General features: G+C 37.9%; 1 protein-coding gene across 1 annotated transcript in view; it reads left to right on the top strand.

Annotated features, from left to right (window-relative positions):
- Window positions 1-16,870: 16,870 nt before the first annotated feature.
- The window catches only part of BMPR1B (bone morphogenetic protein receptor, type IB), a 262,703-nt gene continuing 253,220 nt past the window's right edge, over window positions 16,871-26,353 (top strand). The window contains exon 1 of the mRNA XM_006874690.1: window positions 16,871-16,967. The gene's annotated coding sequence lies outside the window, so the exon portion shown is untranslated. The remainder of the gene's footprint in view (window positions 16,968-26,353) is intronic.

Raw genomic sequence — 26,353 nt, 5'->3', positions numbered from 1 at the left:
ATAAGTACAAGCATGGATTACGAATACTTTCCTTGTATCCATTGGTCCAGAGGAGGAGTATCTCTTTCCTTATGTTGTTGGTAAGTGTTGTTGAGTTGGTTCTGACATAGTGCTCTTGTATAGGGTTTCTGAGGCTGTAACTCTTTGACAGAGCAGAAAATACCATCTTTTTCCTGTGTGCCAGCTGGTGTACTCAAACCCCTAACCCTGTGATTTATATTCCAGTGCTTATCTTATGGAGCCACTGCATTCCTTTTTCTCTATGGTGTTGAACAAAGCTCATGTTCATATCTGATTAATTTTATCAACAACATATTTTAAAGCCATATACTATTTATTCTGCTTTTTGCTTTTTTACCTCTAACTTGACTTCCTAGCATTGATCTTATGAACTGCTTTGTTATTAACAAACTTTAAATGATAAGATAGGTGTTTATCATAATACTAAACAGAGAGTTGCCATAATTTTTTACACAAATTTAAATCTCTATCCAGTTTCAATTTTGTAAGAAAACAAAATTTATCTGTTTTCTTACTAAATTGAAACTGGATAGAGATTTTAATGTAGTCAGTTCAGAAAGTGAAATACTGATAAATCAAGTATTGCTAATACCTAGTCAATCAGTTTTTAATTATGCCATTTGTTTATTCAGTTAATTAGTGAATGACCGGACCTATGCTAGCTACTACTTGGTAAAATGTATTTCAAATTGATATGGGTCTAGGATTAAATTTGTTGTTGTTGTTTTTTATTTATTTTAAGTCAAGAGAGAATTGTCAGATGGCCAATAAGAATGTGAAAAGATCCTCAATATTATCGGTCACTATAGCTCTGGTAGCGTAGTGGTTACGAATCGGGCTGCGAACCTTAAGGTCAGCGGTTCGAAACTACCAGCCGCTCCGCGGGAGAAAGATGAGGCTTTCTACTCCCGTAAAGATTTACACCCTCGGAAACCCTGTACAGGGTCGCTATGGGTCGGACCCGACTCGATGGCACTTAACAACAACAACAACAACAACATAGTTCTTATTAGGTGCCTTCATTAGCTCCAACTCAGCGCCCTGATTCACCACCGAACAAAATATTGCCTCGTTCTGCACCATCCTCACCTTGTTATGTTTAAGGCCACTGTTGCAACCACTGTGTCAATCCATCTCCTTGGGGGTCTTCCATAACCTCTCCAAAGTATGTGAGACTATGTCTCACCTTCGTTGTTTCTAAGGAACGTTCTGGTTGTACTTCTCCCCAAACAGATTTATGTTTCCTGTCAGTGTGGTACCTTGAATCTATTTGATAGGGCTTTTCTATCCAAAGTTTTACTAAATCACACCGACTGATTGGGTGGTGGTGGTGGTTATGTGCCGTGGAGTCAGTTCCAACTCATAGAGACCCTGTATAGGGTTTCTGAGGCTGTAAATCTTTATGGGAGCAGAAAGCCTCATCTTTCTCCTACGGAACTGCTGGTAGTTTCAAACTGCTGACCATGAGGTTAATGGATTGACTTGTAACCATTCCACTACCAGAGCTCCTAAGTGATTGAGTGGGACCATGGAAATAAGTATACAGGACTCTAAGGCTGGGATTGGTAAATTTTGAAATCCAGCGAGTCTTAAAAGGAAAATCTTAGAAGCAGGAATGGATGATCCCAGGACCATCCAAAAGAAAGAGCATGAGTAGAGCTTGAGATCCCTACCCTGAAAAATGGGTACAGTAGAGGCACAGGCATAGCGGGAGCAGGTGTGGGCTCTAGGCCCATGGATTCAGTAAAGCTGAGTGTCTATGGGCAGGAGACTGACTTGCAGAATGTGCCCTTTTGGGCATTCACAGACTGACTAAAGAGCTTGTGACTTTTGCCTGAGCAGGGCAGAGGCCAAGAGGCTATATAGCTAAGGAGCCAAAGATAAGAGTAAGGCATATCTGCAGTATGGCAGACAAGAGGCGTTCCTGATTGGAAAATTGCTGTATTTTGAGTTGGTTTTAATCCTGCATTGTAACCTGTTCACTTCCTTAATAAACCCTATCATCATGACTATTGCTGTTTGTTCTGTGTGGCCATTGTAATGAATTGTCAAACCCAGATGTGAAGTAGAGTGCTGTGGAGGGAAGGTTGATGTCAAAATATGATACAGAAGGTAGTAGGGTGGAGGAAAATCTGACCTCCGCTTCACAGAAGTTGGCCTTATGCTGATTCTGAATTTGGTTCTCTATTCCCCATTGTGGAGACAGAGGAAGTCAGACATGATCTTCACATGGGTTTTGTACCATGGTTTATTTCTTTGCCAATACCATAATTGAAATGCATTCATTCTTCTCATTATCTTCCCTATTCATTGTCCAGCTTTCACATGCATATGAGGCAATTGAAAACACCATGGTGTGGGTCAGGGGCATCTTAGTCCTCAAAGTGACATCTTTGTTCTTTAACGCTTTAAAAAGGTCTTTTGTAGCTGATTAGTCCAGTGCAGTATGTCATTTGATTTCCTGACTGCTGCTTACGTGAGTATTAATTTTGGATCCAAGCAAGATGTTATCCTTGACAATTTTAGTCTGTTTTCTGTTTATCGTGATGTTTTGAGGAAATTTTTTTTTTCTTTACACTCAGTTGTAGTTCATACTGAAGGCTGTATTTTTTGACTTCATCATTAAGTGCTTCAAGTCCTATTCACTTTAAATAAGCAAGGATATGCCATCTGCATGTCACAGGTTGTTAATGAACCTTCTTCAAATGCCTACTAGTCATTGTTGTTGTTAAGTGCCACTGAGTCAGTACCAACTCATAGCTACCTTATGCATAAAAGAAGGAAATGCTGAGGTTGACCTGCATCAGCCTCACAATCCTTGTTAGATTTCATCCATAGCTTCTGCCATTATGCCAATTCATCTCCTTGGGGGTCGTCTTCTTTTTCGCTGATCCTTCACTTTACCAAGCATGATGTCCCTCTCCAGGGGCTGGTTCCTCCTGATAATATGTCCAAAGTATGAGAGATGAAGTCTGGCCATCTGGCTTCCAAGGAGAATTCTGTTTGTACTTCTACTAACATAGATTTGTTTACTCTTTGACAATCTATGATACTTTCAATATTCTCCTGCAATACCATGACTCAAATGCATCATTTTTTTTTCCTATGGTCTTCTTTATTCATTGTCCAACTTTTACATGCATATGAGATTATCAAAAATACTTTGGATTGGGTTAGGCATACCTCAGTCCTCAAACTGACATCTTTGCTGTTGAACACTTAAAAGAGGACTTGTGCAGCAAACTTGCCTAAGGCATTAGGTTGTTTGGTTTTTTGACTGCTGCTTTTATGAATGTTGGTGATTGATAAAGCAAAATGAAGTCTTTGACAACTGGAATCTTCATTTATATGGATGTTGTTTATTTGTCCAATGGTAAGGATTTTTGTTTTCTTTAGGTTGTGGTCTTTGATCTTCATCAGTAACTATTTTATCATCTCTTTGCTTTCAGCAAGCAAGATTGTATTATCTGCATATTGCAGGTTGTTAATGAGTCTTTCTCCAACCCAGTTGCCACATTTTTCTTCATATAGTCCATCTTCTCTAATTATTTTCTCAGCATAGAGTTTGAATAAATATGGTAAAATAATACAGCCCTGGTGCACACCTTTCCTAGTTGTAAATCTTTCAAGTGTTCCCTTGTTTTGTTCCAACAGCTGCCTTTTGGTCTATGCATAGGTTCCTCATGAGCACAATAATTTATTGTTCTGGAATATTCATTCTTTGCAGTGTCCATAACTTGTCATGATCCACACAATTGAACGCCTTTTCATAATCAATAAAGCACAGGTAAACATCTTTCTGGTATTCTCTGCTTTCAGCCAAGATCCATCTGATGTCAGCAATAATATCCCTGGTTTCATATCCTCATCTGAATCTGCCTTGAACCTCTGGCTGTTCCCTTTCAGTGTATCGTTGCAGCCATTTTTTAGTTATCTTTATCTAAGATAGTGCCATCCTTGTTGTTGTTGTTGTTATGTGCTGTGGAGTCAGTTCCGACTCATAGCAACCCTGTACAGAGTTTCTGAGGCTGTAAATCTTTACGGGAGCAGAAAGCCTCATCTTTTTCCCATGGAACAGCTGGTAGTTCCAAACTGCTGACCTTAAGGTTCTCAGCCCGATTTGTAACCATTACGCTACCAGAGCTCCTGATGCAAATGTGAACCACAGTGAGATTTTATGGCACATTCACTGTTCTTGTTGTAGAGCTGGTTCTGACTCAGCAGCCCTGTGTATGGTTTCCAAGAAAAAGGTGGTGAGTCTGAACTGCAGACCTTGCGGTTAGCAATCCATTGCTTATCCTAAAGCACCACACCAGGACTCTGTTTATTGTTGTTATTGTTGTTAAGTGCTGTTGAGGTAGTCCTGACTTACAACAATCCTGTATAGAGTTTCTAAGGAGCAGCTGGTGGGTATGAACCATGCCAATCTTTTGATTAGCAGTCCAGTGCTTATCCTACAGTGTCACATGAGGACTCCATTCACTAGGTGTTGTTGAGTGCCGTCGAATTGGTTCTGACTCATGGCGACCTTGTATTGGGTTTCCAAGGAGCAGCTGGTGGATCTGAACTGCTGACCTTGTGGTTCCCAGTCCAGTGCTGATCCTATACCATCATACCATTCACTAGTAGATGCATAATTTTTAAAAAACATAGTTACAGATGTTGTAAGGATGCAGAGAAACCAAAAAGGTTTTAGTTTATTGATTAGGAGCCCTGGCAGTGTAATAGATTATGAGCTGGGCTGCTAACTTCAAGGTCAGCTGTTTGAATCTACTAGTCACTCTGAAGGAAAAAGATGCTTTCTGCTCCCATAAAGATTTATAACCTCAGAAACACTATACAGGTCACTGTGAGTTAGAGAATTGTGTTGGTGGTTCACAACCACCACCATCACCACTTCACAGTGTAGCATTTGATCCTGATATGTCACTGTAGGATAAGCACTTAACAACTATAACAACTTTGAAGAGCAGTTTGACAGTTTTTTAAAATGTTAAAAACAAAAATTTCCATATTACCTAGAGATTCAACGTCTAGGTATTTACCCAAGAGTAATGAAAACTCTTGTTGTGGTGTTGTGGGTTAATGCACTGGACTTCAGAGTTGGTTTAAGCCACAAGGCCAGTAGGTCATGCTTACTAGTCACTCTTCAGAAACCCCATACAGGGTCACTATGTGTCAGAACTGACTTGACGTCACTTAACAACAATGAAAACATTTGTACAAAGACTTACATGTGCATGTTCATAGCAGACTTCATTCTTGTAGCTAAAAAATGGAAATGGTAATTGTCTGTTAGCTAGTGAACAAAGTGTATCTTCAATATCAGTGACCCAGAAGGATGAATACATTTTATCATACTCTTTGGGAATAAAAAGAAGTGAAGTACTGGTGCATGCTACAATATGAATGAACTTTGAAAAACATTATGCTAAGTTAAGGAGCTCTGGTAGCGTAGTGGTTACAAATTGGGCTGTGAAACACAAGGTCAGCAGTTTGAAACTACCAGCTGCTCTGCAGGAGAAAGATGAGGCTTCCTGCTCCCATAAAGATGTACAGCCTCGGAAACCCTGTACAGGGTCGCTATGAGTCAGAACCGACTCCATGGCACATAACCAACACCACCAGGTGAAAGAAGCCAGTGTTTAGAATGTCTGAAGTCAGAAACTTTGGTTGAGCTTGTTGTTGTTAAGTGCCATCGAGTCGGGTCCGACCCATAGCGACCCTGTACAGGGTTTCCGAGGGTGTAAATCTTTACGGGAGTAGAAAGCCTCATCTTTCTCCCGCGGAGCGGCTGGTAGTTTCGAACCACTGACCTTAAGGTTCGCAGCCCGATTGGTAACCACTACGCTACCAGAGCTCCTTAACAAGTATTAATTTTTTTTTTTTCTGGTTCTGAATTGGAAGTTTATTACTCATCATTAAAAGTGGGTCTTCAATCAATATTAATTGCTTGTCATAGATCTTTTGGAGTGCTGGTGTGGTGCTGTAGGATAAGCACTGGACTGCTAATCTCAAGGTCAGCTTTTCAAAATCACCTGCTGCTCCTTGGAAGCCCTATACAGGATTGTTATGAGTAGGACAGCATTTAACAACAACAACAATAGATCTTTAAAATGGACACCATTACATTTGATATTAATATAAGCTTAAATTTTAAAAGCTGTGGCAAGCCTTAGCAATAAGGCTGCTCATTGGCTTATTCTATTGTCTATGTGTTCTCTCTTTTGTGTCTTCATGATTTCAGTTGGTCATTATAATAATATTGTTGTTAAGTACTCTTGAGCCTGTTTCCACCCATAGTGACCCTGTGTAGGGTTTCCAAAGAGCAGACAGGTGAGCTTGACCTGCTGACCTTGCGGTTCATACTGACCTTACAGTCCAGTGATAGTCAGCATTTATTGAATAGTTCCAATTTATTTACTGAGGTGAACCCTAAGCTGAGAATTGTTTCCTAATGAGGAAACTAAGGCATCGAGAGGTTACATTGCTTGCTATGTAACTTGAAAAAAATTCAGATCACAGTGTGATTTCATTGCCCTCATTTAGCCTCTACACTGTAATGAGGTTTTTTAATTATTAACAACATCCACTTTCCCAGTCTTCATTTTCTTTTCCTTAATCACCAAACCTTTTGAAATATAGATTATATTCCTAATTTCACTTCATTTGCTCACCTCCTACCTCTCCTGAAGACAGCTCAACTGCCAGTGTTACCTTGATTGTTTCATTTTTACTCATTGCTTTAATGACATACAATTCACTCTTGCAGTTTAATTCAGTGGATTTTAGTATTTCTGAATGTTCTATTTAATGGGCACTTTTAAATTCCTTTAATATTCCATCATTCCATCCTTGCTCATTCCCTTTCTCTTCATTGTGCTGTGGGCTAATGCATCAGACTGCAAAGTCATTTGAACTGCAAGATTGGTGGTTCAAGCTCACCAGTTGCTCCTTGGAAACCCTATACAGGGTTGATATGGGTTGGATTGGAATTGACGCTATGGCACTTAACAACAACATATTCAAAATGCACTTTAAGGACTTGAAATCTAGACCCTTACTGAACTTACATTCTAGTGGATGGAGAAGGTTTGCTTAAACAGTGACTTGAAAAAGGTGAAGTAGTTAACTATGCCACTGTCTAATAGAAGATTATACCAGGGATATTATGCCTATCCCTATAGGCAACCTTAAAGATAGTGGTATGCCAGTGGGAGAGCACCTAACAACAACAACCTGGATTGGATTCTGGCTGATTTATCTCTTTCATCACCACCCTTTCTCTGTCCACAGAGGCTTGCCTGTTGCTTTGATGATGAACAGATTTTAAGGGAGTTTCCAGACTCAGGCCAAGAAGAAAAGAAAAGTTGAGCCATCTACTTCTGAATATCATCCAGTCAAAACTTTCAAGTTCACAATGACCTATTATGCGTGTAATCGTGAGGATGGCATAGGACTAGTCAGTGTTTTGTTCAGTGGTGTGTGGTGTTGCCCTTCTTGACTACTGAGCTAACAACAACAATGGGCAAGCTTATTGGGTTTATCAGATTTAAGGAACAGAAGGAGGATCAGTGGGCTGTGCTGAGAAAATAAGTGGAAGTCTGTCTAGTAGATACTGTCAGAAACATGTGGAAGCAGATCAAGAAGGCCTTGTGGGCCATTTTAAGGACTTTGGTTTTTATGCTGAGTAAAATGGGGAGACATTGAAAGGCTTTAAGTAGAAGGGTACTATCATTTAAAAGTTATCTCTTTGGCTTCTGTTTTAAGCATAGACTTATATGATAGCAGGATTGGAAGAAGGAAAACCATATAGAAGCATACTGAATTGTTCTAATCTTTAACTCTCTTCTGTATTTTAAACTGGTCTATTTCAATGCCTATTGGCATTCACGTAGATATTCATAGATATCTCAAGTTTATCAAATCGCAAACTATGTATCTATCTGCTTCTCTCAACATCTTGTTCTAAAATCGCACCTCCCTTTTTTTCTTGTATCATCTTTCTTGACTCCACCACTCAAGTCATCTTTGACTCTTCAAGTGTACCATACTTTTCAGTTAATAATAAGATACCTTTAAGGTCTAAATAGGGCATATTAGTTACTTTAATTTTATCTACTTACTTTCACTGATTAATTTATTTGCTTCATTGTTCACTGCCCTTCAGTACTTGATATTGAAACTCTAGCAATTGGTGACGATATCTTTCATTCCTTGTGAAAGACTTACCATACATGTTTGCCAGGATTGAACATCCTCTTATATCTAAGTGATGGATAATGAGGCAATATGTGGTACTGAATACCAGGCAGACATAATCTAAACCTACAATTTCTTGGCTCTAATGCTTTTTAAAAAATGACTTAATATCTCCGAGCTACATTTCTTTATTTTAAAAAAGGCAAAAGTGAACCCGTCTATAATTTCCATCCATCTATAATTTCTATCTCTGAAGGTTATTGTCAGTTCAAGAGATAAAAGTTTTCATACTCTTGTTAAACAGTGTAATAATATTACCCTCCAGGGCATATACTTCATGAAGACAAGACATCATACCTTATTCTCCTTTATAAACCAGCATACTGACCAGTATGATGCAATTTCTCAATATCTGTTGTGCTGAATCAGTTGCCCCTTGATCTTAGTAACTCTCAGTTTCACATTTTCTTTTCCTTGCAAGCCATGTCTGTAAGACCTGTTCTCCTTTCATCAGCCCAGATCTAGTGGCCTTTCTTGATGCTCCCACTATATTTCCTACATGGTATTCAGCACAGTGTGTTATGATTGATTGTCTTTCCAGTGACCTTCAAACTGTGGTATCCAGAACACAAGGGGACTAAATACTTCTTGAAGGTCATGAATAGTTTGAAAAGAGTTAGTATCCAGATCTTCAGTTTCACGTATACTTCACTGATAATAGATAGAAGAGCAGTGTTATATTCACAGTTATAAGGACTTGAAATCTAGACCCTTACTGAACTTACATTACAAAAGAAAGGTGCATCCTCATCCATCTCAAATCTGGGCATAAAAGCATCAGGGAACCTAAGAACAACAACAAAAAAATGAAAACATTGGTTACTGGGAACCTTTTTATTATCTAGGAAAAAATTGTACACCTTCACAACTTTCAGTTTCCCCTCATTTTCTATATTTCCAGTGAGCATGAACCTTAATGTTAGGAACAGGATATTTGGCTTACATTGAAATATTCTGCATTTGTAATAACTGCATCAATAAAGTATGTGATTGTCACATACTACAGGAATAGAAAAGGAGCTATGGGAGCGTAGTGGTTACGAATCGGGCTTTGAATCTTAAGGTCAGCAGTTCAAAACTACCAGCTGTTCTGTGGGAGAAAAGATGAGGCTTTCTGCTCCCGTAAAGATTTACAGCCTCGGAAACCCTGTACAGGGTCGCTATGAGTTTGTTCCGACTCCATGGCACATAACCATCACCACCACTGGAATAGATACTTTCAGATTTTTAATATGTTGTTTTTGTTAAGTTCCATAGAGTCAGTTCCAATTTACAGAAACCCTATGCACAAGAGAACCAAACACTGCGCAGTCCTGCATGATTCTCACAATTGTTACGTTTGAGCTCGTTATGGCTGCCACTGTGTCAAACTATCTCACTGGTGGACTTATTCTTTTTCTCTGGCCCTTCATTTTACAAGTATAAGATCCTTCTCCAGGGACTGGTCCCTCCTGATAACATGTGTAAAGTATATGAGACAAACTCTTACCATTCTCACTTTTAAGGAAAGTTTGTTTGTTCTTCTGGCAGTCCATGGTACGTTTAACATTCTCCCAATCTCATAAGTCAAGTGCATCAGTTCTCTGGTTTTCCTTATTCATTGGCAAGCTTTTACATGCATATGAGACAATTGAAAATATGAAGGCTTGGGTCAGGTGCCCCTTAGCCCTCAACTTGACATCCTTGTTCTTTAACACTTTAAAGAGGTCTTTTGTAGCAGATTTGCCCAGTGCAATACATCATTTGATTTCCTGACTGATACTTCCATGAGTATTAATTTTGGATCCAAGCAAAAAGAATTTTTTTTTTGACAATTTCAGTCTGGTTTCTATTTATCATGATGTTTTGAGGAATTTTTGAGGAATTTTTTTTTTTTTTCTTTACACTGAGTTGTGGTTCATACTGAAGGCTGTATTCTTTGATATTCATCGACAAGTTTCAAGTCCTCTTCTCTTTTAGTAAGAAAGGTTGTATCATATGCATATTGCAGATTGTTAATGAGCCGTTCTCCAGTCTTGATGCAGTGTTCTTCATAGAGTTTAGCTTCTTGAATTGTTTGCTCAGCATACAGATTGAATAAGTATGGAGAAAGGATACTGCCCTGACACACACCTTTCCTGATTCTAAACCTTTATTATCCCCTTGTTATGTTTGAACAATTGCCTCTTGGTCTATGTATAATTTCCTCATGAACACAATTAAATGGTTTGGAATTCCTGCTCTTCTCAATGTTATCCATAGTTTGATATATTCCACACTGTTGAAAACATTTGAATAGTGAATGTTTCAAATGTAACAAGTAAACATCTACATCATTCCAGTGTTCACTGCTTTCAGTTTAGATCCATCTGATGTAGCAGTGATATCCCTCATACCATGACCTCTTGAACTCTGGCTTGAATTTCTGGCAGTTCCCCATTGATGTACTGTTAAAATTGTTTTTGAATTATCTTATGGAAATTTTACTTGTATGTGATATTAATGATATTGCTAAATGATTTCCACATTCTATTGCAATGGGAATAAATATTGATATTTTCCAATTAGTTGTTCAAATTTCTTGGTATAATTGAGTGAGCACCACTAGGGCTGCATCAGTTGGTGGAAAGATTTCAATTTGTATTCCATCAGTTTTTGAACCTTGTTTTTTGTCAATGTCTTCAGTGCAGCTTGAACTTCTTCTTTCATTACCATTGGCTCTTGATCATATGCTACCTCTTGAAATGGTTGAACATCAACCATTTCTTTTTGGCACAGTAAACTCTCTGCAGTCTTTCTATCTTTTTTAGATGCATTCTGCACATAGAATCCTTCAGTTTTCCAAGTCAAAGTTTGAATTTTTTTCTTCAGTCCTTTCAACTTGAGAAATGCTAATCATGTTCTTCCATCTCTAGGTCTTTGCACATTTTATGACAATATTTAACTATGTCATCCCAAGATGCCTTTTGACATTTTCTATTTAATTCCTTTATCGTTTCTTCATTTCACTTAAGCTTGTCTACATTCAAGATGAAGTTACAGAATCTCTTCTGACATTCACTTTGGTCGTGTCTTTTTTTTTCTCTCTGTTTTTAATGATCGTTTGCTTTCTTTCTGTATGATGTTCTTGATGTCATCCCACAATTCTTTCGGTTTTAGTGTCTAGGCCATCTGTTCTTGAGATGGTCTCTAAATACATTGCCAGTGGTATGTACTCAAGGTTGCACTTTGGTACTGGTGGAATTGTTTTAATTTTCTTCAGCTTCAGCTTGAACTTGCTTATGAGAAATTGATGGTCTGTTCCACCATCTGCCCCTGGCCTTGTTTTGGCTGATGGTAATGAATAAGGACGACCATAGAAGTTATGGTGTTGACAAAGAATATTGAAAGTATCATGGACTGCCAAAAGAACAAATAAATCTGTCAGAAGAAGTACAACCAGAATGCTTCTTAAAAGGCAGGATGGTCAGATTTCATCTCTCATACTTCAGACATATTATCAGAAGGAAACAGGCCCTGGAGAAGGATATTATGTTTAGTCAGCAAAACAGAAGAAGACTCCCAACAAGATGGACTGTCACATGACAGAAACAATGGGTTCAAGTATAGCAGTGATTGTGATGTTGGTATGGGACCGGGCAGTGTTTCATTCTATTTTGTGTAAGGTTGTTAGGTCGGTTCCAATTCAGCTGCATCTAACAACAACAAAACTGAGCTTTCATCATCTCTTCCCACAGATGTAATCAGTTTGATTCCTGTGTACTCCATCTGGTGAGGAAAATGTGTATAGTCTGCTGTCTACATTGTTGAAAAGTGGTTTTATAGTGAACAAATCTTTGGTCTTGTAAAATTCTATAATGTGATCTAGTGTAATTTCTGTCACCAAGGCCATATTTTCCAACTACCAAACCCTCCTCTTTGTTTCCAACTTTTATATTCCATTCTCCAGTAATTATCAATGCATCTTGATTGCATGTTTGACTAATTTCAGAATGAAGAAACTGAATTCTTCAGTTTTTTCATTACTGACTTTGGTGGTTAGTGTGTAAATTTGAAGAATTGTTATTTTAACTGGTCTTTCTTGTAGCTGTATATAGATTATTATAACACAGTCAGCCTTTCATTTCAAGAGAAACCTTGAAATGTTTTTTTCAATGGCAGATGCAATGCCATTCCTCTTAAATTTTTCATTTCCGGCATAGCAAACCTCTTGATTATATGATTTTAAATGACCAGTACCAGTCATTTCAGCTCACTAATACCTAGAATATTGGTCTTTATGATTTCCATTTCATTTTAGTGACTTCTGGTGTGGTACTGTAGGAAAATGCGCTAGAACACAGGTCTGTTTGAAATGTAAGGTCAGCATTTCAAACGAATCGGGCTGCGAACCTTAAGGTCAGCGGTTCGAAACTACCAGCCGCTCCGCGGGAGAAAGATGAGGCTTTCTACTCCCGTAAAGATTTACACCCTCGGAAACCCTCTACAGGATCGCTATGGGTCGGAACCGACTCGACGGCACTTAACAACAACAAGTCACTCCTTGGAAAGCTATACAGGTTTGGATAGCCTCTGGAATCCTAGTGTGGAACCATAGGATAAGTACTGGGCCTCAAGGCCGGTTTGACTGGCAAGGTCGGTGATTCAAAATCACCAACTGCTCCTCAGAAACACTATACAGAGTCACTCTGAGTCAAACTAACTTGGTAGAACTTAACAACAACAACAACAAGAATTTTCCTTAATTGTTTCTTCATACATTCCGCATTCCAATTATTAATGAATGTTTGCAGCTATTTCTTCTGATTTTGGCTTGTGCTCCATCATCATCAAATGAAGGTCTCAGATGCTTTGCTTCATCCACATCATTGAGGTCAACTCGACTTTAAGGAGGTAGAATTTTCTCAGTCATATTTTGAGTGCCTTCTAACCCTAAGGGTTCATCTTCCACTATATCAGTCAGTGGTTCATTTACATTCATATGGTTTTCAGAAGTTAATTCCTCAGAAGTTCATTGCCTATTCATTCTTCCTAGTCTTTTCTTAGTCTGGAAACTTCAATGAAGCCTGTCCACCGTGGGTGATCCTACTGATAGTTAAAACACCAGTAGCATATCTTTCCGCATCACAACAACACTCAAGGCAAACTAACAGATGTGTGGGGCCTGTGGCTTGACTCTTTTCAAATCTTGTCTTTCCATAGAATCTTTGAAAACATTGTGGAGCCGTGCCTACCTTGATGATCTTCCTTTACTGGCCACTGTTGCCTGCACTGATGGCCTAGATTTTGTGTTCTTTAATCAGTATCTTATATATATTTACACAGCATAGGGACACTGAATGAAAATCATTAAATGCTGGCTGTTAATTAAGAAGTTGGTGGTTGGAACTCACCCCGATGCTCTGTGAGAGAAAGACATGGGGATCTTTGTAATGACTGTTGTTAAGTGCCATTGAGTCAGTTCCAACCCATAGCGAGACCTTAGCCAAGTAAATGCTATGGGGCAATTTTACTCTGTCATGTAGGTCCACTAGGAGTCTGAAATCTGCAGATGACAAACCTTGTTTGCAGGATGTAAACAGGACATCAGGAACTTACTGATGGAGATCAAAGAAAATATAGCCTTTGGCTCTGGTAGCGTAGTGGTTACGAATCGGGCTGCGAACCTTAAGGTCAGCGGTTCGAAACTACCAGCTGCTCCGAGGGAGAAAGATGAGGCTTTCTGCTCCCGTAAAGATTTACACCCTCGGAAACCCTGTACAGGGTCGCTTTGGGTTGGAACCGACTCGATGGCACATAACAACAACAACAACACCTCAACATGAAAAGTTTTAAAAAGTCTTGTCAACTTGACTAATAAGCAACATCATGATAATGGAAAAGATATACAAAATGACCAGGATTTTATTTTACTTGGATCCACAATAAACACCCAGGAGGGTAGCAGTTAGGGAATTAAATAATGAATTGTTATTGGGCAAATTGGCTGCAAAGGCCCTCTTTAAAGTGTTCAGAAGCAAAGGTGTCACTTTGGGGACTAAGGTGTGCCTGACTCAAGTAAACCATGGTAGTTTCAATCATATCCACACAGAAACTGGACAGTGAATGAGTAATACCAAAGAATAATTGATGTATTTAAATTATGGTGTTTGAGGAGAACAGTGACTAGCTTCGGGACTGCCCTGGAAGATGTGCAGCAGGTGTGTTCCTTAGAGGCTCAGATGCTTATACTCCTTGCTCCCACATGCTGTCTTCTAGATCTGTCACAATACTTAGCAAATTGTTTTGGATTGAGCTCCTTATTTTTCTAGAATTAGATCAGAAGATCTCTGAGAGTGTTGTTCTTTGGTGCCATCAAGTCAGTTCTGACCCTATGTGCCACAGATGGAAACAAAGCCTGGTCCTGTGCCATCCTCACAATTGTTAGGTTTGAGCCTATCCTTGTCACCACTGTCCCAAGATCTGAGATTGCTGTTGTTAAGTACCGTTGATTCAGTTCCAATTCATAATGACCCTATACAGGGTTTCTGAGGAGCAGCTAGTGGGTTTGAATCACTGACCTTGCTGTTCACAGTCCAGTGCTTATCATACAGCACCACACCAGGAGTTGTTTTGGCTAGCTTTGCTTCCTCAGCACCTAGCTATATGTGTATCTGGCAATAAATTAATTTATTTGTTGAATTGTTATTGTTCCATTCAATTCTGACTCATAGTGACCCTGTATAGGGTTTCTGAGGAGCAGCTGGTAGATTTGAACTGCTGGCCTTTTGGTTCACAGTGCAGTGCTGATCCTACAATGCCACAGTAGAAGAATATTAATTATTAAATGAAGCTAGGAAACTGGTATTCAGCTGTTAAATAGGTAATTTTTGTGCTTAACATTTAAAAAGTCAATTGAACTATTGTTGTTGTTAAGTGCCGTCGAGTCGGTTTCGACCCATAGCGACCCTGTACAGGGTTTCCGAGGGTGTAAATCTTTACGGGAGTAGAAAGCCTCATCTTTCTCCCGCAGAGCGGCTGGTAGTTTCGAACTGCTGCCCTTAAGGTTTGCAGCCCGGTTCGTAACCACTACGCTACCAGAGCTCCTTAATTGAACTATAAAAGGCTATTTTTGGAATATGCTAGTTATTTTTTGGCTGTAATATTTGCATTTACTGCTAATGTTTTTAGTTAGATCTCATATGAACATAGGAGTTTGAATGTAGAAATGATTAGAAGGCACACAGCACTGTGAGCAATATGGCAAGAACTCTATAGTTTTCACTCTGGTGTTAACTTACTATGTGACCAACCTGAGGATTGATTTGTTTCTTCTATAAAATGGGTTAGTGATCAGATTTCTTTTAAGATTTCTGTCCTCTGTGATTTAATGAAGACAGCCAACTGTCATGCAAACTAATGATTATCTTTGGCAAAAAGAATGAAAACTATATGGGATTTTGATAATTTTTTTAGTAATTCATACCATAGATTTGTTGTTGTTAAGTGCCGTCGAATCGGTTTTGACCCATAGCGACCCTGAATAGGGTTTCCAAGGCTCTAAATCTTTGCGGGAACAGATCGCCTCATCTTTCTCCCGTGGAGCAGCTGGTAGTTTCGAACTGCTGACCTTCCAGTTCGCAGCCCGATTCGTAACCACTGCGCTACCAGAGCTCCTTTCATACCATGGATATTAGGTAGTAGATGTAGATTATGCAGATTGTGCTCCTTTTACCTGTAAATCATACATAGTGCTATGGCATAGAGTTCATCCTTAACGTAAAAAAAAATAAAGTAAATTAATTCAAATTATTGTGAATCCAGGAGAAATAAGCATAATATGTTAATTCATGTCATTTTCATATTGTATTTTAATATTTTTCACCCAATGCATAATTTGACATAATTAGTGTTACCCTTTCCAATACATTTCTATCATTCTGCAAGTGAATATACTTATGTTGAAACACTTCTTTGTAGTAACCAATGAGTCACTGCACTTTTTTCAACAAGGAGCAATATTAAAAAAAAAAAAAAAAAATACAAGAATGCTTTTTACATCTTGTGGTCATGTATAATATGAAGTAATTAAGTGGCATAGGCTTGATTCAATAACATTTATTTATGGCTTTTTAAAAGGATTTGAGATGATGTTGTCTGGCCAAGACAAAGGCAGTTTCCTTTCTTGTCTACCACACTATCCCAGCCTCCTTTTCTCCACCTGCTTGAGGAAACCTGTATTTCTTCAGACCAACCTCATAATTGCCCTTCTGTGCCTGATTTAGGCCTCAGGAAAGGTCCATAGCATCTGTAAAGCTGGCAGTGAAATGGTATTTCCAGGCAGGCACAGGGTTGCTGAGTAGTAAGCCAATCCACAGCTTTGTCTGAGCAGCTGAGAACTTTGTCGGAGTATTACCACGGAGTTCTGTAACAGAGACCTGTGCCATGAGCAAATAAAGCACTAAGCAAGTGTCAGGGTCAATATTTATAGACCACTACGTAGCTGCCTTGCAGAAAAAGAAAACGAGAGAGAAACACACACAGAAAGGGCAGGAAAAGAAAGAGTGCACTGGAGGAACTTTTGATTTCCAAATTTTTCTTAAAAAACATAAAACTCTCTTTAACTGTCAGGTTCAAACTTCTGCTGAATCATAACCATTTGGCGTTGAGCTATGACAACAGAGGAAACAAAAAGTTAAAGGAGCAAGCCTGCCATAAGTGAGAAGGTAAGTAGTTCATTCTCTTTTTTACTCATAAACTCCATCTCCCTGTTGGCGGCTGTGCATCAGTAAGCAAGAAGGGGTGTGGCATGCTGAAGCTAATGAGGGGAAGTTGTCTGCTTTTGCAGAATGTTCTTGGTAACAATGTAGATTTTTGTATTGCTGTTAAGAATGCTGTGTATATTCACCATACACTTGAATTATGTGGGTGGTGGGAATGGATCTTGAATTGATCATTGATTCCATGTGCATCCTACCATAAAGTTTCTGTCTTGCTCATTCTGTCAAACTCAAAATATCCCAGTTGATAAATTCATACATACTTTTATATTGGTGTTACAATGCTAATATCAATAATCTTATAATAATGAGTTGTCTAGAAATGAAATCTAGGAGGGTATTCAGATGAACATGTGAAGATATAGTTGTGTGCCATATAGTTGTTGTTGTTTAGTACCGTGGAGTCGGTTCCTACTCATAGCAACCCTGTACAGGGTTTCCAAGGCTATAAATCTTTATGGAACAGAAAGCCTCATCTTTCTCCCGTGGAATGGCTGGTAGTTTCGAACTGCTGACCTTGAGGTTTGCGGCCGGATTCGTAACCACTACACTACCAGAGCCGTATAGTGGTGGTAGTTATGTGCCGTGGAGTTGGTTCCAACTCATAGCGACCCTGTACGGGGTTTCTGAGGCTGTAAATCTTTATGGGAGCAGAAAGCCTCATCTTTCTCCCTTGGAACGGCTGGTAGTTTCGAACTGCTGACCTTGAGGTTAGCAGCCCGATTAGTAACCACTACACTACCAGAGCCATATAGTAGACAGTGTCAAAAGCTGAAAGATTTCAATGTGTTTAACATAAGATGTCTTAAAATGCATTAAAGTGAAATAATCACTACCTTCAGGTGTAGGGAGTACCAGGAGGGATGAAAAGAGCAGTCTTCTATCCAAGGTGCAAGACACTTGGGCACACCAGAGAAGTTCTCTTTGCTTATCAAAGTGGTTTAATAGGTTGATTACTATAAAAATGTGACTCTCTGTTAAATACATAAAAGTAAATGTCTAGCTATACATGAATAGGTTGTCTCTCTTTCATTATGCACATCATTTTTTTACAATAGGTTTTTCTTTGTGTATATGGTGTTTCACTCATCTTCGTTTTTCACGTCCCCAGTGACCATTAAGAGTAATGTTGCTTTGTTTTTATACTAGATAAACCGTATCTATTGACGTAGTGAAAATTCTCTTTTTTTCCTTTCTTTTTTTAATTGTAGAACTATAGATTTAGCTTGATATTTAATTTGTATAGGTTAGGCTATAGATGGTGATTATAGTTCCTGATGGTTTTCTGTACTACATATTTAAGTTACAAAATAAACAGTAATAAAGCTGCTATGCACCTTAGACTGTAGACTAATAGAGTTATAAGAAAACACTATCATTCTGGCATAGATTTTATATTTAAGGTACTATGTGGGAACCAACTAATTCTAAAGTGGGATAAGCCACAGTAAAAACAGCAGGTAGAATAGGTCTGAATGGAAAGTAAATATTTCAAAATGAAGCCAGCAATTGTGTAAAGGATCAGGTTTTTTTCAAAGTGTATATAATTTTTAAAATCATGTAAAAGGTTTCAAAAGAAATGTAGTAGTATTTAAGATTAAGTAATATAATAATTTGTCATTTTAGCATGCATATTTGATTCTTATTTTTATTTCTTCAAATTCTGCCGACCAGCTTAGTAAAGAGTTTGATTTAGATTTTTTACAATATTTTTATTTTGAAAAATGCAACTGTAGTTAATCTGTGATAAGTATTTCGCAACTAAAGAATCCAATTGAGTAATTTCACCAATGAATTTTTCCCTGATATTGCCATTGGGTTGATTCAATTGGAATTTTAGTTCTTTATTCAATTTTTTTTTAACTTCATACATTACCTTAATGTTTACACAATATTGCTTTCATGCCCCTTTTTCATTGGTTTTATTTTTCTCCCTGCAAGCATCTTGTTTTAGAAATACCATGTGGAAATTTTGGATAATACACAAGGGACTAATAAAATCACTACAATAAAAAGAAACTAAAGAAAGTTGTATCTTCAAGCATGGTGTTGCTGTTGAAAAATGCCATTGAATTGGTTCTGACTCATACTGACTTTCCCTGTATAGGGTTTCCAAGGAGTAGTTGTTGGGTTTGAAATGCCAACCAGTCCAGTGTTTATCCTACAGTGCCACACCAGAAGCCCAAATAGATAGTTATGATACTGGTTTATAAAGTCCAAAGTGAAGATGCATTTCGATTGAAGGCTAGTTGAAATACTTTCCCAATATTATTTCTGATTTTATATTTATACCTGATACTAGTTATTTATAATACTTGTAAAGATTTCATTTGCAGGCGTATTATAAAAATGAATGTGGACTATTTTGTGTTGTTTTAAATAGCTGCTGAAACAAGATAAGTGAATTTAGCTTGAAAGGTTAATGTTGACTTTCTCACAGGTCCCATTGGCCTCTAGTTTCATTTGTTACATATATTACCAATGCACATTGTAAATTGGCCTTAGACTAAGGAATCTCCTATCCCCATGGCCATTTCTCTTTACTGCTAAAACCATCCTATTAGAAGCTCTCTTGCACATACATCGAGTTTCTTGACATAATATGTCTCTTCTTGCTAATTGGTACTTTCCTTCCACATTTATCCTCTACTATTCCCTCTGGGCTGTTTTCCCACATCTTTTTCCCTTTCCATTGTATGCTCGCAATATTCATGTATTTTAAACAACAATCCACAGTGTTTTATTCTTCTCTGAAATTGTTTATGATTTTTTTTTTTTTTCCTATAAAGTACTTTTTCCTAATACCTTAATCGTCTCTCCAGGGCACATATCAACAATAACAACAACCTTACAGCCTCAGTGGTAACATCCCTCTATTAGGACCCCTGCAAGTCTATTGTCAGCCTCTATGGTTTGCTCTTCTGTATATATAAATGCCACCGCGCTCTACACAGCTTGATAATGCACTGCTTCTGTTTCCACACTAGATGGTAAGCTTAGTGACCAGATTTTTTTTTTTTTTTTTAAGTAATATGAATTACTAGAATGGGGGTTTTCATTGACCCACACTCCACACCCCATCCCAGTGTAGCCTCTTCTCAGAGCCTGGTGACTAGGAGCGGAGATTGTGGCTTGCTGCCATTTTAGTACAGCTCCCTGCAGCCCTATTTTCTATCAGTGAGCTCCTATGGGTTTGCGGGAGCTATACGCTGACATCTATCTCATTGTTAAAATAAAATACCCTAATTTTTCTGATATTTTTTCATATTTATTTATTTGCTTTCCTCTTCACCAAAATTAATGTATCTAATCTCTAGTTTTTTTGAGGCGCTCAGTGGCTCCATATGATAAGGAATGGACTGTGAACCACAGGTCCGTGGTGTGAGCCTGCCGGCCTCTTTGTAGAAGAAAGATAAAGCTTTCTTCTCCCACCAAGATTTAATGCCTCGGAAACCCTATACAGGGTTGCTATGAATCGTAACTGACTCAATGTCACTTAAGACTAGAATATGAAATGTATTTAAAAATTTGAACTAGGCTAAATTTTTATAATTATTTTCAACCTACTTTCTGTTTAATATAGTCTATTTGATTTAGTATGTTTTTAAAATTTGATTAATTAGATTGAAAGAAAACTTCTCAAGTAGATGGTAATTGCTTTGGGGAGAGTAGGAATCCTTTTTTGTATTAAATTGTTTTTATTATTTTCAAATAAAACACAGTAAAATTATGTATATGTGTGTTTATCCATAAAAGTCGATATTTTCAATTTATAAATTTTGTTGCATAGTTAAAATTCGAAGCTATATTGGGTAGCAAATACAAATTTAGGGTATGTAGTTCACCAATGTTACTTGTTAATTATTCTTAATACATTTTCAACAAAATCAGCTAGTTGCTGGCTCCCAAGTGGGTTGCTAAGTTAAACTGAATGATGCTGTAGCAAACTAAACATGCTTACCTAGTACCAGTTGCCATCCAATTGATTCTGACTCATGTAATCCTATTTGTGTCAGAATAGAATTGTCCTCAATAGGATTTTCAGTGACTGATTATTGGGAAATAGTGACTAATTTTTGGAAGTTGATTGCTAGATCTTTCTTCCCATGTGTTTCTGAGTGGACTTGAACTTCCAATCTTTATTAGCAGTAGAATGTACCAACTGTTTTCATTCCCAGGGACAAAAAAGACACCACTACACCTTCTAAAAGATGCCATGAGATTTTCAGTATATAATAGATCTATACACTAGAAAATTACAGAGAATTGTTCTCAAATGTTACTGGTAAAGGTATATCCCCTAATTTTATTTAATATTACAGAAATAGTTAGGAATTTAGGAAATAATAGAAAATCATGGATTAAAGTTTCTTGAACTTGAAAGGTAATATTCCATTTTAGACAGTATAATTTGCCTCTCAAAATAGAAATGTTGAAAAAAAAGGAAGTCAATGTTTGAAAGAGTAGTTAAGAAATAGCAGCTGTTTCTTTCAGCTCTGGTACTCACTGAATTAAAATTATTTTGTCTTTAATTGTGTTTTGTTTACCTATTATACATAAAAGAACTTACTTTATGTATCAGTATACTAGAGATAAATGTGATGCATAGTTTACAATAATTTATAATTTTAAAAATTGGATTATTATTGCTTTCTGTTTTACCAGCAGTGTGTACTTTTTAAGGCTTATGAACTTCTTCCAGACATTGAGTACGGCTGTTTTGTTTATTTAACCTTGAATTGTAGCTGTCTTTGGAATGAAAATAAGATTGGTATTTTCATAGGAAAATTTGGTAATGTTTTAATTTGCTTGGAATGGACCGTAATTTAATTTGGAATTTATTTTTATGTTTCGCTCTCATAACTATCCTGTATTGAAACATATATGGGGAAGGTGCCTGCCTCTAGCAAAGAATTGTAGGCATACATTGTGTGGATTTCACTGGAATATTAAAAATATTAAACTGGGGGTGGGGAGGCAGTATCTAAAACTGTGTCCCTTGTTTATAGATACAGAAATGTGTCTAGTTCCTATTAGACTGTGGTAAGAGAAACCCCAGCTTGCTTTAAAGTAAAATGATTATAGCAAAACAAACGAAAAACCCCAACACCATCAATTAAAAAAAAGATCAAAGAACTTTGACATTGAAATGGGTACTAGAAGTTTTTACCAGCTCTGGTAGCGTTGCAGTTACAAGTCGGGCTGCTAACCTTAAGGTCAGCAGTTTGAAACTACCAGCCATTCTGCAGGAGAAAGATGAGGCTTTCTGCTCCCATAAAGGTTTACAGCCTCGAAACCCTATACAGGGTCGCTATGAGTCAGAACTGATGCCAGGGCACACTACCTCCACTACCTCCAGAACCATGTTTTGGGGTCCTGGTGTGCTGCTGTAGGATAAGCACTGGACTAACTACAAGGTTAATGTTTCAAACCCACCAGCTGCTCCTAGGAAACCCTGTACAGAGTTTAGAACCAATAAGTTAGAACCAATTTTACAGCACTTCCCAGAAATAGCATAACATCTTATTTTATTATTTATAGAGGTTGACTTTCCAGCTACAGTTTTTCTGTAGCTGTGGATAGCATTGTATTAATGTAATATGAATAAATATGTATAATATGAATAAATGAATTATGTAAATAGAACCTTAAAGCTCTTTTACTTCATAGGTGGGCAGATGTGGTACAGAAACATGCATTAACTTGTTAAATGTCGTCTTTTAAAGTACCTAGTTAAAATTTGAATTAAAAACAAACAAACAAAAAACCCTAATTATAAGGTCAGCATTTTATTACTGTGATTAATCCTGTCCTGATTATAATTACTCTATTTTTGTTCAGCATATTGCATAAAGCTTAATTGGTCCTTACCTCTCTGTGTTTTGTATTGTACTCCTTTGTATTATTTTATAAATCCTGAAATTTAACATTAGTCATTATTACCCTTAACTGAGATGGAGTGCTTACCTGCTCTGTTCCTTAAAATACAGCCAGTCTTCGGGTTATGAACTAATAACCCTTAGTTATGAACCAACCTCTGTAAAGTCTGTTATACCTGGAATTGCAGGAACATATGAAGGTTTGTGAAAATGGGTGCCACTTGACACACATTAGAAAGAACATCATTATTACTGTATTCATATTAATGTATGAAAGATGGTTTTGTATATCTGAAAGTGCTCCTTTAATATTTTTATTCATAGAAATCTACACTGTATGTATTCTGTACATTAAGACAAACATTTGACTAACTTCACCAATACCTAATTGTGATTCTAACAAATTTGATTGAAATACAGATTTAGGAATGATATTCATTTTCAAACTGCCTTTATGATTTTTTCAAATAGCAGTTTTTTTTGGCTTTCCTGATTTCCCCTATTCTGTTAGTTATAGTTGTTATAAGATGCCATCGAGTCAGTTCCGACTCACAGAGGCCCTGTATAGGATTTCTAAGGAGTGGCTGGGTTTGAATTGCAGTCCTTATGACTCAAACCGACCTTGTGGTCCAGTGCTTGTCCTACAGAGCCACACCAAGACTAAAATTCTTGCCCTGCAACTATTTTTGTTTCACTAGAACATGATAGATAATTGAAGTAGCCCCCCAAAGAATGAAATTTCAGAAACAAATCTTATGTTTTCAGTACATCTAAAGTGTTCTGATGGAGTCCTGGTGTGACCCTGTGAGTTAACGGGCTGGACTGCAAGTTTGGTTTGAACTGCAAGGTTGGCAGTTCAAGCTCACCAACTACTCTTTGGAAATCCTGTACAGGGTCACAATGGATCAGAACAGACGCAAAGGCACTTAGCAACAACAACAAGAAGAAGTTATTCTAATAGGGAATATATGGCTACATTTGTGTGAAAACTTTTTTTTTTTTAAGGTAACTGTTTTCATTTGCAGTTGGAAAACAAAAGAGAAACCTGTTTTAAAATGAAAATCCAAGAACCGAATTTTTTTTTTTCCGAATTGTATTGATTTAAATATAGGTTTTTTTTTGTTTTTGTTTTTTTAAAGAAAAATGTAACTAATGGGGCATAGAGGGGCAAACCAAGCTTTGTAAGAACAAAATCCTTTTCCTCTATTTCTGTCTCCAGAGAAATTTGGGCCTCTGGGCTTATTCCATTCCAATTAATTGTAGAGTCCCTGGTACATTTAAGGATGAAAGGGTTTTGAGCAACAGCTGAAGTCTCTTCTCATTCTTAGCCTGAATATTTGTACTTGTTTTCTCCTCCCACATTTCAGAATCTATGGGCTCTTCTTCACTCACTTGCCCAAAGAACAAAATCTGATTACTTACTTGTGAGCATTTTTCATTGGATTGGAAGTTTTCATTTTAATTTATGATATTATTCATTGTTTCATATCTTTTCCTGAAAAGAGACTTAAGATTTTTTTTCAGTCTTTGTACTGATATGATATAGGAAAGTGATATTTAATTTTGTGTGTTTTAGTTACCTGTGAACCTGAATCCAGGTGAGTCATTAGAATTTTATTTATGTAAGTATTCTCTTACATAAATAAAATTATTGGTTTAGAAGATCTCTTTCTCTCTTTTTAATCAGAAGAACTTAATTCCCTAAAATTCTATTAGCTGCAACTGTTTTTACAGGCTTTTGATTAATATTATTTTCAATATTTTATGATCTAATTATATTTTGAATTATTTTTGTTATGAAATCAAACCTGTATTTTTATTCTCTGCTCTGAAACACAGAATGATCTTTTCTATCCAGAAATCGTTGTTAGGTGTCATTGAGTTGGTTTCCACTCATACCAACACTATGCAAGACAGAAGGAAACACTTCCTGGTCCTGCACCAGCCTCACAATTGTTATGTTTGCATCCATTGCTGCTGCCACTGTGTCAATCCATCTCATTGGAAATCGTCCTCTTTTCACTGACCCTTCAGTTTACCAAGCATGATAGACTTTTCCCAGTACTGGTCCCTCCTGACAGTATGTCCAAAGTACAAGATACGAAGTCTTGCCAGCCTGGTTTCTAAGTAATCTTCTGGCTGTAATTCTTCCAACACAGATTTGATTTTACTCCTGGCAGTCCATGGTACTTTAAACCTACTCCTCCAACATTCCTATTCAAATTCATCACTTCTTCTACTGTCTTCTTATTGCCCAACTTTCTTTTCTTGTTTTTAAATGTTTTATTGTGAATTGTGTTTATATGGGAGGACATTAGCTTTACATTCATCCTATCGTATATTTTTACATTGCCTGGTAATGTAAGATCCCCTTCATGCATCATCAACCAACCAAAGGATACACCTCCCAAGCCAGCCCCCTGGTCCTCAGCACACAGCCCCTCTCCCTCTCTGGGTCTAGAGTTCCCAGCCACTCCATCTCGCTACCTCATCTTCTCTGCCTCCATCTCTGGCATCACTGTTTCTCTGGGTAGGGGCCCACACTCCACTCTTCTCCCTTGATGGTCCCAGGGACCTCTGCTCCTGGACTGCAAAGCCAACAACTCCCCTCATTTTGCTATAGAATGTCTGCCTTCTCATTTCCAACCCTCACAGTCAGTCCTGATAGCAGCCATTCAATATTATGCCACGTGAGAGCCATCCACCTCTCCTTTCATCAGCCCCACCCAGACAGATTGGATACTACTCTGTGGAGATTCTGCCTTCCTCTGTGGCCTCTGGCTCCTTCTTGAAAGCTTGTAAGCAAGTCTCGTCTTGCCTTTGCAGCTCCCCTCCTTCTCCCCTCCCCCCCAATTTTGGGTAGCCAATGCCCAAGTTGCCCGTCTATGTCTACCGTGTGTATTGAGAGGGTGGGAATGATCCTCTCTGTAAAGATTTGTTCCCTCTTTTGAGCTACCGCATCCATAGGTGTAGGTCAAGTTCATCAAATTGTATCAGATTACTCTTTGTACCTCTTCTTTCTTCTTCTAGTTGAGCTCTGATCATCTAGTCATTGAAGCTAGGTCAAATGGGTATTATCTGTAAGTGTGGGTGTTCTTGTGCATAAGCCCTCTCTCTTATCAACTGCACGCCTCATTCTCCACTCTAGTCCTCTGTGGCTATGTCACTGGCTGGGTCCAGCAGTCCCCAGATCTTGCCAAACTGCTGGCCAACCAGGTCTCCACCTGGGTTCACAGGAGTGATTAAATGTGGTTACACTTAGCTTGCAGCTTCATTGCTGTTTTGCCCTCACTTCTCCTTATAGGTTACCAATGTTGTCCCCAGTCAGAGCATGTGTCTATTCATGTATTCCCATTGAGTCTCAGTCTTAGAAGGGGTTTGCCTTGAGGGGACCCGACTGCTTGTCTTGATATCTCTTAGGTGAACAGCTTGCTTGTTCTTGTAGTAGTCCAT

This window comes from Chrysochloris asiatica, unplaced genomic scaffold (assembly GCF_000296735.1).
Source record: "Chrysochloris asiatica unplaced genomic scaffold, ChrAsi1.0 scaffold00294, whole genome shotgun sequence".
NCBI lineage: Eukaryota > Metazoa > Chordata > Mammalia > Afrosoricida > Chrysochloridae > Chrysochloris > Chrysochloris asiatica.
Note: the sequence above shows the minus strand (reverse complement) of the source record. Positions and strands in the feature narration are given on the sequence as shown.